The sequence below is a fragment of the Monodelphis domestica genome, chromosome 4 (genome assembly GCF_027887165.1).
Source record: "Monodelphis domestica isolate mMonDom1 chromosome 4, mMonDom1.pri, whole genome shotgun sequence".
NCBI lineage: Eukaryota > Metazoa > Chordata > Mammalia > Didelphimorphia > Didelphidae > Monodelphis > Monodelphis domestica.
The window spans coordinates 38415540-38432208 of NC_077230.1; the positions used below are offsets into that span (position 1 = coordinate 38415540).

At 35.6% G+C, this 16669-nt stretch overlaps 1 long non-coding RNA gene across 1 annotated transcript in view; it reads left to right on the top strand.

The window, feature by feature from the left end:
- Window positions 1–16018, top strand: part of LOC103103985 (uncharacterized) — a 68217-nt gene extending 52199 nt beyond the window's left edge. Inside the window, exons 2-3 of the long non-coding RNA XR_474027.3 lie at window positions 1173–1262; window positions 13723–16018. This is a non-coding gene — a long non-coding RNA (uncharacterized LOC103103985). The remainder of the gene's footprint in view (window positions 1–1172; window positions 1263–13722) is intronic.
- The last annotated feature ends 651 nt before the right edge of the window (window positions 16019–16669 follow it).

Sequence of the window (16669 nt, forward strand, 5' to 3'; positions counted from 1 at the left end):
TGTTAAATTTGTAACCAGGTTCAATATATGCTTTAAGGCCCCAATTTAACACTGATCCTTTTTTTTGGACAAAAGAATTGGAGCCATGACTTCTGTGGAAATGTTGGCATATATAGATAACTTTATTATCTCTGGAAACACAAAAGAAGAAAATGAGGAGGGAACTGATAAAATAGACTAGAGAGAGGTGCCCTGAAAAGTCATGAAGAAATTTAGTTAACTGACAAGTTCCCATTCTACAGACACTGTTCAGTATGCAGACCACAAAATATCATAACAAGGTTTATAAACACTGACAAAGAAAAGGTGGCAACTCAAGGGGACAAGGTCCTTCTTGATCTAGAATTTGTCAATCATCTCAAATTTGTTAATAAATGAACAAATTAGGCCCTTTATTAAACATTTGCTGGATGCCAAGTGCCGAAGAAGTAAGTACAAAATCAAAGATAGTTCTTGCTCCCGAGGAGCTTACATTCAAACAGGGGAAGACAACACAGGGGAGCTGTGGCCAAAGAAGGCTATTTGGGGTTAGAAAGTTTTAGGGATGATGAGTAGAACCATAGAGGACTACACTGAAATGCCTTCTCCATGGGCAATGACTGAGTTGCTTCCTGAATTGGAAAGTGTGAAGGAGAAGGGAAGAAGTGATAGGTGGTAGTATGGTATCTCTCAAAAATATTGTTTGGATGGAGCTAGACCTACATTTTGTAGAGAAATGAGGCAAATGCCTGGTTGTGAGAATGGCATACTTTAGCATAGTTTAGTTATGCTATTGCTATATAGATGAGCCCCTGAATGACCTTTCTTGTGGATAGATTGATGGAAGAGTAACAGAAACAGAAGGAGGAAGAAATCTAATTTTTTTAGCTATATGGGGGGGAGGAGACACTACAGGAGGGGCGGGGCATGACACACAGTCCTGGAGACGTGGCATGGCTCAGGGTCCCTGAAAAGTCCAAAAAGGTTCTCCATCACTGGTCTAGGGTATAAGAGAGTCAGATATTGCTAATTATTAAGGAAAGAATGCAAGGGAATTAACAGTGGATAGTTTATAATTACAGTGCAAAACTATAAACTTGTATCTTATTGTTACTGTTGCTTTAGATGCTTTATGCTTTTATTATTATTATTATATTTATAGGGGAAAAATAACTAGGATTTCATGTTTGTAGCTTCTCTGATCCAGCAGACAAGGATGAAAAGAAATCAAGTATTTTTATTACTGAAGTTGTTGAAGGAGGTGCAGCCCACACACTTGGATGGTGAGTTTGGATTTATAATTTTATAAGAATTAACTTTGTATGGAGATTTAAATTCTAAATGGGGTTAATGTTACAAGGATGAGAAGTGACTACACAAGCCAAAGAAAGTTGTCTCAACTTGCCCATAGCATCCCCAGCAGGAAGAGTCCTGGGGATGGAGTCACTCACCTACAGAGGCCTTTATCAGAGGTTTGATTTCCTGGTACTGATAGAACCATGGAACTGAAGAGATGAACCTGGGGCTGTTGTCATGGGAGAGAGGAGCTCTTCTACAAGGTTCCCAGGTGCCCATTACTGTGGTTTTTGGCTTTGGGTGAGAAAGTGCAACAACCATGGGGATATCTGGCTACATGATGTCCAGTGTTCTGGGAGCCCTGGCACAAAGTTTAATTATTAATTGTTATTTACATTAATCATATCACCTACCTGCCCAATTAATACATAAATCCCATTAATTATTTGGAGGTGATAAGTCTGGTGATAAAGCCGGGCACTGTGATACCAGACTCAAAAACAAGGTTGGCCTGAGAAACTCTAGGTCTTTACAGGAGAGAAAAGGCATTTTCCAAACCTTTCCAAACCAAGCCTTCCAAGGCCTTTTGCCTCATTTTTCAGACAAGCACATCTAAATCATCAATGAACTCCCTAAGAAAAAATCCCTAGGGCCAACTGGATTCACAAGGGAATTCTATCAAACTTTGAAAGAACAATTAATCTCAACAATAAGGAAACTATTTGCTAAAACAAGCAAAAAAGTGAGAGAAGCCAGAGCAGGGAATCGCCTAGCCTTGGAAGTTTAAACCTGCTGGATGCCATTCAGATATTGGCCCTTCGACAACAGTACCAGCCCCTAGCCATTATTGATCCCTGGACTGAGAACTGCGAACGGGCAGGTACCCCCTTTGCCCCCTAAGAGAAAAAGAAGTTGGAAATGAGGGAGATCTAAATTGAAAACTGCCTTGAGAAATTCAGCCAGGAAAAATGCCAAGGCCCCGCTACAGACAGATAAACTTCAAACCTGGCCAAGGCCTCGCTATAGACAGATAAGCTTCGGACCTTGTGCAGGGACCTGTCCAAGGTCTCTGATAAACTTCAGCACCAAGACCCCAGGTGCAAAAAGCAACTTTCCAACAAGGGCATGCAACAGACTGGAAGGAGGAAGGGAGGGGGATTATTCATGCTGAAAAGTATTTAAGACTGAATCCTCAGGAGGGAAATCGGAACTCTGATGGCAGAGGCTCCCACTGATGTGCGTATCAGTTCCACAATAAAGGGCCTTTTCCTTGCCTGATTGCATTGCCCGCAGTCTTCCTTGGTGGTGGGTAAAATCTTGGACCTTAACAGAAAGAGTCCTACCAAATTCTTTTTATGGCACAAATATGGTGCTGATACCTAAACCAGTAGGACCAAAAACAGAGAAAAAAATTACATACCAATTTCCTTAATGAACCATGATGTGAAAATCTTAAATAAAATACTAGCAAAGAGATTATAGAAATATATCACAATCATTTTTCACTATGGCCAGGTGGGATTTATAACAAGAATGCAAAGCTGGTTTAATACTAGGAAAACTATCAGCATAATTGATTATATCAATAAGCAAACTAACAGAAATCAAATGATTATTTCAATAGATATAAAAAGGAGAAAAAGCCTTTGACAAAATACAACACCCATTCCTAATAAAAATACCAGAAAGCATATGAATAAAAGAGCCTCTCCTTAAAATAATAACTTGTGTTTATTTAAAATCATCAGTAAATTATTTGCAGTGGGGATAAGTTAAAAGCTTTCCCAGTTAGATCATGAGTGAAGGAAGGATGTCCATTATCAACACTGTTAGAGAGGAAACAGAATTGAAGGAATTTAAAGTTGGCAATGAGGAAACTAAACTATCACTCTGAAGATGTTACAATGGTCTACATAGAGAATTAGAGAGAATCAACTAAAAAACTAGTTTAAATAATTAATAACTTTAGCAGAGTTGTAGGACACAAAATAAACCTAAACAAATCATGAGCAATGAGTTAGAGCAATTCCATTTAAAATCACTATAGACAGGGGGCAGCTGGGTAGCTCAGTGGATTGAGAGCCAGGCCTAGAGATGGGAGGTCCTAGGTTCAAATCTGGCCTCAGACACTTCCCAGCTGTGTGACCCTGGGCAAGTCACTTGACCTCCATTGCCTAGTCCTTACCACTCTTCTGCCTTGGAGTCAATACACAGTATTGACTCCAAGACAGAAGGTAAGGGTTTTTTTAAAAAATCACTATAGACAATATAAAATACTTGGGAATTTATTTGTCAAGACAAAAGCAGGAATTATAGGAACACAATTACAAAACACTTTTCATACAAATAAAATTGTATATAAACAACTGGAAAAACATTTTTGCCGGTGGGTAGACTGAGCTAATATAATAAGATGACAATGCTACTTATTCCATGCCATGCTAATCAAACTACCAAAAAAGAATTTTATATAACTTGAAACAATTTGTAACAGAATACATCTTGAAGAAGAGTTTATTCAGGATAAAAGATCTGTTGTTCCCTTATAGGGCCAAACACTCCACCCAATAAAAGATGACTACATCACAGAGCACTTATAATGTTATGTCACATTACCAAGGTAACAGGAGGGATGATGATAAATAAGGGAAGGAGATTGGGGAGATCATTTCTGAAAAGGAAAAAACGAGGTAGGACGTGTTATGGTTTGGAGGGTGGCAGTTTGATAAATAGTGGGATTGTGTGTTGTACAGGAGTTTGCTTTGGTTATTTTGTTGTGGAATGGTTTGCTATGATGATGCTTTCTGCTTCATCTAGGCATCAAATTTTTATATATAATTCATATATTCATATCTGCATCTATGCCTGTATTTATTTCTGTCTATGCACATGCGCACATGCATGCATATATACATACATACACATACACACACACACACACACACACAGAAACTGCATCTAGGGCAGTTTGTCAGAGATCATTTTAATGTCCCCAGGCAAGTGCCTTTCTATTCACCAAATTTTTTGATCACTCATTCTTTCACTTGACTTTTTGGTGTCTTTTCTTGCTCCCAAGTTGAATAATGAAATTATACTAAAAATAATTTATTAATCAACAGTCAGTGAGTTTGTTTTGTTTTAAGTTTTGATATCTGTATTTCAATATAATTAATTCCTTTGTAGTTTTTTGTAATTTGTAATTTTATAAAGGGCAGTTGTCAGAGATCATTTTAAAGGCAAGTGCCTTTCTATTCACTAAAATTTCTTGACTTTTCTGTGCCTTTATTTGCTCCTAACTTCAATAATGAAACACAAAAATATGTTAAGAACTTCTGATATAAAAGGTCTCTAAGCTTCTTCCCAGCAATAAAATTCTTGATCTATGATGCTCAAACTTTTTCTGATTTGACAGATGCATCAATTGAACATCTTTTCTTTGTCTCTATCCCTTTATTATATTATTATAGTATTATATCCTTACTATATTACTTACTATACTTACTAGTGTATCTGAAAAGTTTGTCAACTTTAGGCTTTACTTCTTCTTTATTTGTAAATTAAAGAACAAGTAATATAAGTTGAATGTGAAAGATCTATTGTGAATTGACTATATATATACTCAACAAATAAGAAAGCAAAGGGAACATCTTAAATATCAGAAGAAGCAAAGCAATAGACAATTACAGAATTTCATAGGTGATACAACCTAAGAAGTAATAAAGTTTTTGAAAGGAATAAAGCTTATGGCTTCAGATGTCTAAGTATCTAGGTTATGAATACCTCTAGTGGTATAAGGGCCCTGGTATCTCCATGAGAGGTTTTGCCTAAGACATGGGGCATTGTTATACCAATCTCTTCTGGCTCCCATAATCATTTCCATGTATTAAGGTTGTTAAAGGAGCTGAAAAAGCAATGAGGTATTTCTTTGGGGATGGGAGATTACAGTATGAAATGTAAAGTTTAGTATGCCTTAATTGGTTTTGTTCTTTAATATAATAGGCAGAGGATACATGACAACAAAGTTGTACAATGGTAGAATTCTCTTGCCTGGCAGAAATTGGAAGGACAAGGCAGGCCCCACCAAGGAAACAGTCCATGGATACATCATAATCAGCAGCAAGGGGATTCCAGAGCTCTCAGCCACAGATGGTTAAGGGGGTCAGACAACTACTCAGAAGGAAATTGTCCCTTTGAGGGCTAGATTACAGAAGGATAATTCATAGGATATATTGTGGCCAAATTCCAGAACTTCCAGGTCAAGGAGAAATACTAGAAGCATCCAGAGAGAAATAATTCAAATATTATGGAGCCATAGTCTGGATAACAAAAGATTTAGCAGTTTCTAACTGAAAGGATCAGAGGGCCTAGTATAGAGTATTCCAGAGGACAAAGGAGCTAAGACTTCATGAGAATCACTTATCCAACAAAACTGAACATAATTCTTGCATGGAAAAAATGAATATTCACTGCAAATAGATAGTATTAAGACATTCCTGATGAGAAGATCAGAGCTGAATGGAAATTTTGACTCTTAAATATCTTTGCATAAGAAGGCAAACAGGAAAGAGAAATAAAAAGACAGTCAATAAGGATAAAATGTGTACCTCACTACATGAGGAGATGATTCTTGTGACTAAAAAGAACGTTGTCATTATTAGAGAGGTTAAAAGGAATAAATATATAAATATATATGTATATATATAAGTATATAAAGAGAGAGAAGAGAGAAAGAAGGAGGGAGGGGGAAGGGTCTGGGTTGAAAATGATGGGGTAAGATTAAAAAATGAAGGCATGAGATGGAATCCATTGGGAGGAGAGCGAAGGGAAAAATCAAATGGGATTAATTTTCATGCATGAAAGAGGCATGAAAGAACATGCATAGAGAGGGGGGAATATGGGGAAGGTGAGAAGTAAAGCATGTAAACCTTATTCTCATCAGAACTGGCTCAGTGAGGGAAATGGTGACAGAATCAATTGAGTATAGCTATCTATCTTACCCCAGGCAAGTAAGGGGGAAGAGAGTAAGGAAAGGGTAATGGGGCTCATAGAAAAGCAGAAAAATTGAAGGAAGATTTAGTCAGAAAATAGGGGGAAATAATATGAAAAATAATACACAGTTAATGGTAAAAAAAATTTACAATTCTCCTATAGGAGCCTGGTTTCTCTAATAGATAAAGAAAGGAACTGAATATATAAGAATATAAGTCATTACTCAATTGATAAATGAATGTGAGCAGGAAGTTCTCAGAAAAAAAGTATTTAAAACTCTAGAGTTATGGGAAAATGCTCTAAATTATTGTTAGAAAATGGAAATTAGGTAAACTCCACACCTATCAGAGTGGCAAATTATGACTGAAAAAGGAAAATGACAAAACTTGGAGGGGATGTGGAAAGACTGAGACACTAATAGACTGTTGGGGGGGATGTTGTGAAGTGATTCAATCATTCTGGAGAGCTGTTTGATTCTGTGCCCAAATGGGGTATAAAACAATGCATACTCTTTGACCTAGAAATATCAATACTAGGTTTGTATCCCAAAGAAATAAAAGAATGAGGGAAAGAAGTATACATATAAAAATATTTAAGCAACTCTTTTTTGGGGAGGGAGAATCAAAAAATTGGAAAGTAAGGAGATACTCATCAATTGGGTAATGACAGTTGTGGTATATGATTATTTATGGAAGTGACAGAAAAAGGGAGCTCAAAAAAATTGGAAATGCAAAAACTGAAACAGTGAAATAAGAACCAGACAAACATTAGATAGTGACAGGAATACTGTAATAAATAACTGTGAATAGCTTGCCTATTCTCGGCAAACGATGATCCAAAACAATCCCAAAGGGCTATTGATAAAAATGCCATCTGCTTCAAGAGAAACAATGGATGGTGTCTTTATCCAGACTAAAGCAAACTTTTTTCACTCAGTTTTTTTGTTTAAATTTTCTTCCACAAAAGATTAAAATGGGGGAAATGTTTTACATGACTACGCATGTAAAATGAGATTACTGTTTCATTGGATGAGGAAGGAGAAAATTCGAAACTCAAATTTCTTTTTAAAACATTGGAAACATTTTGCATCTAAATGAGGAAAAATAAACATTAGTTAAAATCCTCTGGAAACCAAGCTAATATCATGAAATGGAAATACTATCTAAATTAATGTATTTGGTTTCTATACCTAAGAAACTACCAGAGGATTGCTTTTATAGAATTAAAGAAAGTTAGAACATAATTCATTTGGAGGAATAAAAGGGTTAAGAATCTCAGGAGACATAATGAAAAACAAAAAAGTTAGAAGAAAGGAAAACTACTACTAGCTCTTCCATATCTCAAAGTCATTTACAAAGTAGAAATTATCTAAATTATTTGGGCAGTTTAAGAAATAGATCTCTGATACTAGATGTGTGACACTGGACAAGTGATTTATCCCTGTTTGCAGTTTCCTCTTCTGTAAAATGAGCTGTAGAAGTAAATGGAAAACTACTCCATTATCTTCCCTAAGAAAATCCCAAAGCAAATAATAAAGAGTCAGATATGATTAAGTGACCAAAAAAAATGAAAAAGAAAGATCAATGATCAATTAGTGGAAAAGATTAGGTGTACAACATGCAGAATCAGATGGATCTTGTAAGATAATGTTTGATAAACTCAAAGTCCTGAGACTACCGGAATCAGGAATAATATTAATATTCTTTTTAAAAACTGCTGGAAAATCTGGAAACTGATTGAGGTGAGTTTTTATATAAGTTCTCTTTAACTAGGAACACATGAACACATAAATGGTCTATAGATAGACTTTAGGGATTCTGTGATGTTGGAAGAGAAAAAAATTGCAAGAACCTCTAATTCAAATCTAACAAATAATAATAATAACAATTTTTCTTAATTTAGGGAAATGGCCTATAGGTTCCATTTAATGTGTCAATGATACAAAAAAATATGGTTAAGAACAACTGACAGAAGAAAAGAGTCATTAGGATAAAAATGATTTGGGGTTTACCTGGCTGAAGAATTCACAAAAGAAACTGAGATGTAGGAGGAATTAGAAAGATAGAAAGAGAGCCCAAAAAGTGAATACAGTTTTATAAAAATCTTAACAGAGAAGAGAGTATCCTGGAACAGGTGGTGATTTTCAATGTCATAGATTTTGATGAGTGAAGATAAAGAAAAAGCCATTAGATTTGGAAGATAAGAAATCATTCCTAATTTTACAGAAAGTTGTTTCATTTGAAAGATGAGGAAAGGAGTCAGATTGCAGAAGCTTAGGTCAGATGGGGAGGAAGTGGAGACACTTAAGGGTAGATGGCTTTCTCAAAGAGTTTTGACAAAAAGTCTAAAATTTTTAGGGCAATAAGTAGTGGAGATGGTTAGATCAAGAGAAGTTTATTTTTTGTTTTTGTTGGTATGGACAAGGATGATATGTGTGGGATTGTAGGAAGCAAGGACATACCAAGTAAATAAGAGACTAGAAAATATAGACAGTGGAAATGATTTTTGGGACAACCCATCTGCAAGAGAATATGCTGCGGATGGGGATCAAGGATAAATATAGAGGCAAGGAGAAAGAAATACCTCCTCAGTATGCAAGATCAAAGTCATGAATGCTTGAAAATTATGTTTGTGAAAATCAAAATATGATTTTCAAGCATAAAAAGGTAAACTGCAAAGAGAAATCTTAAGGGATTCAATACAATTAAATTATTTACATTGTTGCATGGTTAGATGAAATGAGTAACTACTAAAAACTTTATTTGGGCAAGATAGATGTCATTGATGTGAGTTGTCTATGAAAGGATGATATTCCCCCAAGGAAAGTAAAAAAAATAAAGCCTTAGAAAGGTGAATGCACAGGGAGAAAAGGGGGAGTTAGAACAGTTAAATTATCTCAGATAGAAGATGAGAAATACATCTTTTAAAATGGAAGGGAAGATAAATGATTTTTGTGACAAGTTATTCTAATTTCCTTAATATAGTATTTTAAAAAAATTTTTCAACAATAACACTTTAGGAAAATTGGAAAACAGTTTTCATTCTCTATTATCACTCTTCCTTGTTTAGGTATCAGTACCATATTTGTGTCATACAAGAATTTGGTAGAACTCCTTTTCCAATTTTTCCAAATAGTTTATATAGGATTAAAATTAGTCATTCCTTAAATATTTTGTAGAATTCAATCTGAATTGTTTTAAGTTTATACCAGGAATACATGGCTAGCACAATATTATGAACAGTATCAGCATAATTGATCATTTCAATAACAAAACCAACAAAAATAATATTATAATTTCTATAGATACCAAAAAAGCTTTTGACAAAATACAACACCCATTCCTATTAAAACTTTAGACAGTAAAGGAATAAATGGTAATTTCCTTAAAAATAATAACTAGTACTTATCTCAAACCAATAGGAAGTACTATTTGTAGTAAGGGAAAGTTAGAAGCATTCTGAATAAGATAAGGAGTGAACTAAGAATACGTGTTATTACCACCATTATTCAATATTGTACTAGAAATGTTAGCTATACAAAGAAGAGAAGGAAAAGAAATTGAAGGAATTAGAATACACAATGAGGAAGCAGAGCTATCACTCTTTCCAGAATCAACTAAACTAGTTGAAATACATATAAATATTAATATAAATTAGTTATTAAAGTAGTGCGACAAATGAAGAATGGCTGAATCATTTCTGCCTTATAAATGCAATGAAATATAACAGATTAAAAGTAGTAAATATCAGGAATACAAGAAACCTGGACACATCTTTATAAATGTAAAGCAAAAAGAGCAGAAGAAGACCAAAAATAAAAAATAAAAAAATAAAAACCAAAAACACAAGATAATGTTTGGGGTTTTATTTTTTACCTTTATTTTCTATTCTAGAATTGATGCTAAGTATCACTTACAATGCAGTAAGAGCTGGGTAATTGGGGTCAAGAGATTTGCTTAGGGCCATATAGCAAGGAAGTGTCTTAAGGTCACTTAGAACCAATGACCTATCCAAGCTTGTTCCTTAGGTTAGTAAGAGTGTTGAACCAAGTTTGAACTTCCTAGATTTCTTCAGATGGACAATATGTTTTAGGCTATTCATACACATCTGGTAATAGTGTCCAGTTCTGAGTGTATCTCTTCAAGACTTCTTAAATATTGACTGTTTTAGTGAGGAATTCAGAGTTCTTTGCACTCATTTTTTTCTAGAACTATAAATCATTAAGAAGGCAAGTATTATATTCAAATATCTATAGTCACTCCAAGACAGATACAAAGTTAAGAATGTTTAGTTTCCTGGAGTCACAACTTACTGCCATGTTGTTTTTCAGTTGTGTATTACTCCCTATGACTCCCTTTGGGGTTTTCTTCATAAGGACACTGGAATACCTTCTCCAATACATTTGATAGGTGATAAAACTGAGACAAACAGGGTTAAGTGACTTGCCTAGGATCACACAACTAGTTAGCATCTGATCTGACTGGATTTGAACTTACAAAGATGTCTTTCCTGATTCCAGGTTTGGCACTCTATCCCCTGTGCCACCTAACTATCCCTTACTGCCATTAATATTCACAATTTGAGCTCTGACTACCTGGAGGAAACAGTAAATATAGCCCAGCCATGCATTTGTAATATCAAATAGTGATAGGAATTTCCTAAATACTATAACACTGACAAGGAATACTGGGGTCCTGAGAATTGGGATGATGTTGTTACCTCTCCTTTTCCACTAAGGGGTCTCTCTTGTTTTGGACCTAAGCACTTAATGATCAGTTTTTATCTTGGAGAGACCTGACCACCTGAAGCATTTATTTCATGTCCTTTTGACACTGTTTGCCTGTAGCTCTAGGGAAAATTGAATGGAAAAAAATGTGGCCAAATAAGGAAGCAGAAAGGTACTCAGTCTACTCCGTGAGACAGCTACTAATTTCCTCCTCACAAAAGATGGATTAATAAACTCAAGATCTAAATTCACTTCATGGTCTCTGGACCTCTGAAATTCATAGTGTTGATTTTACACAGAACACAACCACCTCAAGACTTGATCTTTGATCATTTCTGTAGGACGGGCAGACAGGTTTAAGTTTGCCTAGTTGCACCCTCAGTCTCTTGTGGCCACTTAGAAGAAGCTGCCAGGCTCTCAGGGTGAGGAAAAGGGCAGCCCATCCACATATAAGAGAGAATTACTTGCCACATGCTAGAGCATCAAAGGAAGAGAACAAGATGCCTCTTCTTTTTAATGGATGTAATGCTACCTTATGGTAGCATTACATTCTTTTAATGGATGTAATGACACCTTATCCTGTCACATGCTGGGGAGAGGGCCATGGACCTTTGCTGCTGATTCCTTGTAGGACTGAGTTATGTGTGGTCCATAGGAGGCAGGCAGGCCAGCTCTGAGCATTTTTCATCTCCATTACCATGACATTCACATGAAAACAGAGTCAGTCAGACAGACAGACATAAAGAGATAAAGCCTTTTATGTGAAATTAATTAATCACACTTGTTCCAAATGCAAGCTTAGGCCTTTCTTGAATCTATCATTTGAGAAAAATCACAATTCAAGAGCAAAGCTATTACAAATGCTCAAAATTGTTTGAAGAATCATGTGACAAATTTGGAGTTGTGCGTTTTTATGTTATCTTTAGGGTTCATTAAATCATATTTTTTAAGTAGAGATATGGGCTGAATTTATGATTTTATTGAAATAGAGAATGTTCACAGGTAATGAAACTTACCCAACCAATGCTGGCTGGCACCTCTGCAACTTATCTGTCTTAAAGTAGTGCTAGACAAACTTGAACCCAGGTATTCTTAGCTTGCTCTCTATACGCTATGTTAAGCTGACTCCTTTAGTATGTTCTTATACATATATACACACACATACACATAAATATACACATACTAGGTTGCCTCTAGGCATGACATATATACATGTATGTATATATACATACAGATATATTTAATTCAGTTATTTAGGAAAAATACTTTCTCTAATGAATTATTCTATAGGAAGTAGGTAGGTATTTTGTTGGTAATTTTAAGTTAAAAAACTCAATTATTTAGTTATCCATTTAAAAGTATTCATCTACTTATATGGTACCATAGAATGATTTAAATTATTTTTCTTTATTATGAACTTAAGCATTACATAAAATGAACATGGAGTAGAAAAGAAGAGCCTTGTGCATGAAACTAAGAATCTCTACCCTATGGAACATGTATTCTTTTTTTGGGCGGGTGAGGGGGCATATAATTCAAAACGTAACTTTCAAATCTATCCTGTTTGTATGGGTTATATATGGTTCATTCTCGGCTTCTTTCTGCCATCTTTTGTGTAATTAATGCTTCAATGGCTAGCTTTTTCTTTCTTTATATTTTGTTGCAACACTATGTCCAACAACCCCTTTCTCTTCCTTTTTTTCCTTTTGTCCCCCCACAAAAAATATAGGAAAAAATAAAAAGGGGGGAAATTATTATATCAAACATGTTGAGCCCAGCAAAACAAATATCCACATTGGTCCTATCCAAAAATGTATGTCTCATTCTGCATTCTAAGTTCAGCACATCTCCATTTAGAAAGTGGGTAGTATGGTTCACTATTCATCCTCTGGAATTCTGGTTAATTATTAAATAGAGTTTCTTAAATATTCCAGACTTCTTTTTCTTCATGATGTTATTCTCACAAAACCCTCTGGATATTGTGAAATTTCTTCATGTTAATGTAATAAATTCTTTCTCTGGTTCTTTTCACTTTGTATCAATTCATAGAAATATACCCAGATTTCTCTAAGAGAATGCTTGAAATAGTTTCTCATGATGTATAGTTTGTTCAGCCATTTCCCAGAGATGAACATCCTATTGGTTTCTAGTTCCTTGGTTTTGCAAAATAAATATAAAAAGTCTGCTGTGATTATTTTGATACCTATGGGTCCTTCTTATTTTTATTGTTTAATCTCTTTGGGATATAAGTCTAGAAATGGTATTACTAGATCAAGATTTAATGACAGTTTATGATGCTTAGGTTCAGATACTTTCCTGAATGCCAATAACAATCCACAGTTCCACCAATATTATAACTTTTTTCCCATACTCCAATCATTTTAATTTTCATTTGAAATCATTTTTTTTCAATCAGATTAGTATGAGGTAGAATCTTGAAGTCATTAAAATTAACATTTCTCTATGTATTAGTGACATTGGATGATTTAAAATTGATTCCCCTCCCCCTTGAAAGCTGCCCTTTTTGTAACCTTTGTCTTTTTTTGACATTTAATCAGAAGATATGTTATGGCTCACTGAGCCTAAATTAAAACAACTAATTATTGGAAACTACAACTAGACTCTAGAACTAGAGTTCAAATCTCCTTAATTCCAAGATGATTTCATTGATAGTTGTACTGCCCCTTGTTGTTGTTACTGTTGTACTGTAACTGCCCCTTTTTTCTTCACAGAGAACTGGAATTTGTTGTTGTGGCATTGGAAAAAAATAATAGAAGATTGTAAATGTAGAAAAGACCTCAAAGCTATCTATGACAAGGTGAGACTACAGTTCCTATATACTTCCTTCTCCCCACTAATGAAATTTTATTGAATGTTGGTTCTGTTCACAATAGTGAAAGTGGTAGAATACAGCTAGTGAGAATGATTACCAAAGTTATGAATAAAAGCCCATAATAATGCATGTGAGATAAATGTTTCCTGTTTCAGACATTCCCTTGAACAGGCCAAATAGTCATTTTGAATTTTACTAAAAACATTTATTGGCTTACCAGGGCTTCTTTCATAAATGGTGAGTTGACCAAAATTTGTATATCACTATTCTATGCCTGGTTTTATTTGTCACTTATGAGACAATTTAGTATGGAAACCATTTGGGAACTCCAGTCTTATAACTCATCCACTGCTAATACATGAATTATTTCAAATCCCCCAGGCAGCATGTCTGCTTGATTGAAAGTGATCATCTGGGATACCCTTCTTCCTTGTTTTCCACCTCCATCTCAGCTATTAATTACTCTTACGTCTTGGATAAGAAGGTATTCAGCAACTTTCTTCCTCATAATTGTGACAAGGAAATCACTTTAAAAGACTGATATATATTAATTTAAGGTCGCCAAGGAATTCAGCTATGTAATTCCTAAATGAAAACTCAAGTCAGCAGTCAATCTTTTATGGAGTTTAATTACAATAGGAGGAAGAAAGGAATTAGAGATAGAGAGAGAGAAAAATGGAGAGAAGGGAATAGGGCTTAAATACCCCTTCTGTTTAGGCTGGGCCAAAAGGCCCAAGCCCTTAGATAGCTGGGGCAAAGAAAAGAGATCAGTCCCTATTACTCACGTGACCAAAATGGAGAAACAGTCTCAGAGGCCCCCACCTTCAGCTTCCTTCAGAGCAAGCTTCTCAGAGGACACCCCCACCACTCAGACAAACTCCTCAACCACCTCCTCGAGTCTTCAGACCCCCCTATCCTTAAGGAAACCATCCAAGTTCCCTCCCCTCAGTCCTCACATCTACCAATCACCTGTCCATCAATTTCTCTGTGCCAATGGAGGCTCTAGCTTAACCCAGGACCGCCCAGAGGTTTCTGGCTTTGCACATGTCTGTTGAAGGTCATATTTTCAAATAATTAAATCTTTGATCCTTTGCTACAGCCCTTTCTAAATCCTGTTAACCTGAGTAGGGTAGAGATTGAAATAATTAAATTTTGATCTAGGCTGCAGCCCTTACTCAATCCTGTTAGGACTGAATAGGGTGGAGATTGATTCCAAGTATCTCCATTGTATCAATTCTAAAATCAATCATGACTCAAAGAAATTCCTGTTCTATGCTTAAGCATAGGTCAAAGTCCTTTCCATTGTTCAGCAAAGGGTTTCTGTCCTAAAGTAATCTTAAGAAGGTAGGAGAAGGAATCTCCCATGCCAATGGGGTTCACATTCCAATAGTCAAGACCCACTATCAATAGGAAATTTTTCAAGTATGAAATTTCCCAATGGTGAAATTTCCAACATTTATAAGTCTAAGAAATTTTGAGGTTTACATAATGTGATGGAGGCCCATGAGGCTTTACTATTTTCTCTATAAAAGAGACTCTGAAATCCATTGAATGCAGATTGTAACATGTATTTTCCTCTAATTTTATTTATTGCATGGTCATTGTAACTACTAATTCAAAGTATCTCTGGCTATATACAATGCACTACTAAACACTAGAGACATAATGAGAAAAACAAAACAAAAAACTAGACATTTTCTTTTCTTGAAATGAAGACCTGTATTGAAACCCTCCTCCTCATGTCCATCCTGGAATATTTGAAGCTCACTGTCTACTGATTGTAGCCTCTTGCCAGCGAGAAGCCACAAGATAAGAAAGATAAAGAAAGGATAGTATTTTAGGATTCTGCAAAGGGCGTGATGGAGCCAAGTTCAAGATGTCAGAAATGAGTCAGAAACTAGGCTGTATTGATTACAATGGAGCCGCAGCCATACTCCAACCACTGGACCTCTTTCAAAAAGGCTAATTCTGTCCAGTGATCCAAATTTAATACCACACCAGTCAGAGGATGATATAGCTTAGCTGGGAGAATAAACAGAGTATAGTAGGATGAATTAGAGAGTGCTAGATATTAGCATTGGAAAAGAAAGAGGCCTGGCCAAAGGCCAGGTTTCAGGTGAGAGATAGAGAGAAGAGAGAAGAGAGAATAGATAGTGTTAAGCAATCCTGTGAGGTCTCCGAGAGAGAGAGAGAGAGAGAGAGAGAGAGAGAGAGAGAGAGAGGGGGGGGGGGGGAGAGAGAGATGGCTGCGAGCTCTCTTTTTAAACTCTTTGACATGCAAATGTACCCAATACATATTGATGAATTACATAGTGTATTGCCATTGGATAATTGTGAATTATGACACGGTGAAGGTGGGGTTTTATCCCAGGTGGGTAAGACAAAGGGAAGTAAGATTTCGCACCCTAACCTTAGCCATGCTGGGAACAGAGTTCATTGCCATGCGCAGAATGGCCATGTGCCCACACACAATCCTTGCCTCTTAATTATACATATGGGCTGGACTGCTACATCTCCCCCTTTTTGTTTGACATACAAATAAGTAGTGCAATATCAAAATGTAACAAAACACACCTTAACAAATACAAACACACTGGTGCATAATCATAACATGATTCCAAGGTGAAAAACCAACCCAGATTATGAAACCTAAATATAAAAATCAAGTGTGATCATCAGCATAAACTGATTCAGTGATAAATCTAACAAATTTAAAATTGAACTTCCTTTCTACCTATCTGCTTATCAAAATAAATGTAACTGTCTTAGTAAATATAAAAATGTTAAGAAAATATTTTCCATGCTACTGATCCTGGTTTAATGAGGTAGAAGTTCTCTGGCTCACA